The following is a 2,539-nucleotide window of genomic DNA, read 5'->3' as shown; positions in this document are numbered from 1 at the left end:
AAAAAAGGAAAGCAGCATCCAGAAGGCACACAGTACACTCTGTGGTGAGCCCATATTCCCTGCAGAACCTTGCCCAGATCACTCTGCATAAAGTCTCACTTTATTAAAGCATTAGAGATATTCTTCCAGCAGAAAAAGAGAGGAGGTGGGAGGAAGTCGGACAATTTTATGTATTTACTAAAACAGAATAGAAAGTTATCTTCATGATGTTCATTTTGAAGATATGAATGCATTAAACCTTGCTGAGTGTTGTCTTGGATAGGAAAGACGATTGTGCAGTGTGTTCTTTCATTTTTCTTTTTTAGTTCTTGTGTGTGTTGGTGGTGTGAATGTGGCCACTTTGACTATTGTTTCTCCCATTCCACTCTTTTTCCAACAGTGTCTCTCCTATTGTTGGCTGTGTGTGTTAGGTCAGCTGGCCTGCTTTAGGAGCTTCTCCAATATCTTCTCTAGCAACCTTCCATCTTGCTCTAGAAGCCTTGGGATAGAAGACACATGTCTGGCTTTCCATGGGTTCTGGGTATCTGAGTTCAGAATCTCATACTTGAATACCAAATGACTACACACTGAGCAGTCTCTCCAGTCCACAGTCCTTTTGTAATGTCTTGGGAAGTGTTAAATAATAGTAATCCGTGCTCGTTGCATAGTTACTTTGACACAAGTATTGGCTGAAAGCTTTAAGAAGTGCATTATATCATAACACCCTCAGAACCTCGTCATCCAGCAGGACTGTTACCATTCCCATTTCACAGATGGAGACTCTGGTTGATAACAAACGCACGGAAAACAAAATAAAACAAAACCACATTACTTTGCCCAAGGTACAGAAATCAGCTCAGCTTCAGCATTCATGTTTAATCACGGTGCCACACCTCCCTAATTAAAATAAATAAGCATTGCTTCTTAAAATAAATATCTCAGTTGTCTGAAATTTTACTTGTATGAATTCCTGATGATGTGGTATAAATGAGACATTTATGCATATATTAAAATAGCTTTAATTACAACCCAGCTTCAATTATGTTACCTAGTAAAGTCTTTACTGAGATTTTCTTGGTGATAGATAAGAATGTTTTACAATTAAACCTTGGAATATTTTCTGTAGGCGGAGGTTTGCAAGCAGCACGGTGGCTGACAACTGTTTGTCAGGACTCTTAGGGACACATCGCATCTATCCTACAACTTTAGATTTAGAAGGATCATTACCACTTGTTTTTGTTATTCTTTTACTTCACAAAAACATTTTTTTAAAAACAGACAGTACAAAGGTAAACTTTGCTTTGCTCCTGTCAGTATTATCTAATTTTTAATTAGGAGAGCCTGACTTAATGAGGTTTCCCTAAGTAGGGTGGAAAAGGCTTGGATGACTAACTTAAAGTAAGTGATGGCTTTTTTTTTCTTTTTAAGCAAGTTAATCATTTGTTGCTTTCTTAATTGATCAGTCCAGCAACTCTGCCAGAACTGGGTAATTAGGCACTTGCTACAGACACTATGCAACTATGACATGAGAGATGAGAAAGGAAAGCCAGTCTAAATGGGATTAAATAAGGTACTGTGGTTCCTTATCCACACCCAGACAGACTGCAAGGAACAAGGTTGTCATAGTAACCAGAGTGTAAGTTTCTTCACCTATGAGGGTCCATGACCTCTGAGGGGAGGGGCCTCAACAGCCACTCCTTGTTCACACAGTGCCATCACTTGGGTAAAGTTGGTGCTAGCACTAACTGACCACATAACTGCATCTCCCCAGGATCTTTTTCCATGGTCATGGGACCATTGAAAACCACTAATCGTCAGGCTAATGGCCGCATTTTAAAAATATCTTGTTCAGCACGCCATTTTCAGATGATAAAGGGAACCACACTGTATAGCATGTTAGGTGGTCTGAATAGTTCCAGCACTAGTAAGAACTAGTTCCAAACTAGTAAGTGTGGTGGGATGCTTCGAAAGTGAAGCTAGAACTAGCAACAAAAAGCATTGTCAATAAAGAAGTTGATTAGATTCTAATTATACTACTCTATTATTTATCTTCCTTAATTATAGTAAAAAGTATCTCTAGAAAGTGCACATACCATGGCTTGACTCACTACATGTCTGCAAAGTACCTACAACTTCAAAAGCAATACCTGCTGAGGATGTACAGCTCAGTGGTAGAGCATGTGCTCAGCATGTACAGCTGCTGTGTGCAGTCCCTTGGATCATAAAAGGAAACAAAAGGGACTAGCTTTAAGTGAGACTGGTTTAGCAGCTTGGAGACTTCATTTCACACAGACAAAGGCCAGGCTAGTCCTCACCCTTCCACACACATGCTCCCATAACCCACTTCTTTTAATGAGTGATGAATTACCCCCCCCTTGCTTCCCTGAACTCCAGCCTTTTTCCAAAGGGCTACATGGAGACATGCACTGATGTGGAACAACTGGGTAAGATGAGCCAGTCTGTTCAACCCATGTTATTAAAGAAATTGGTTCACCTTTTTGAATCTGTGTCATTGTAGTTTCAGACATTCATTTGTTCAATAAGCAGTGTGGTATGTTCT

This window comes from Mus caroli, unplaced genomic scaffold (assembly GCF_978045245.1).
Source record: "Mus caroli unplaced genomic scaffold, Mus_caroli_1 scaffold_3, whole genome shotgun sequence".
Classification (NCBI taxonomy): domain Eukaryota; kingdom Metazoa; phylum Chordata; class Mammalia; order Rodentia; family Muridae; genus Mus; species Mus caroli.
This window is presented reverse-complemented; position numbering follows the sequence as displayed.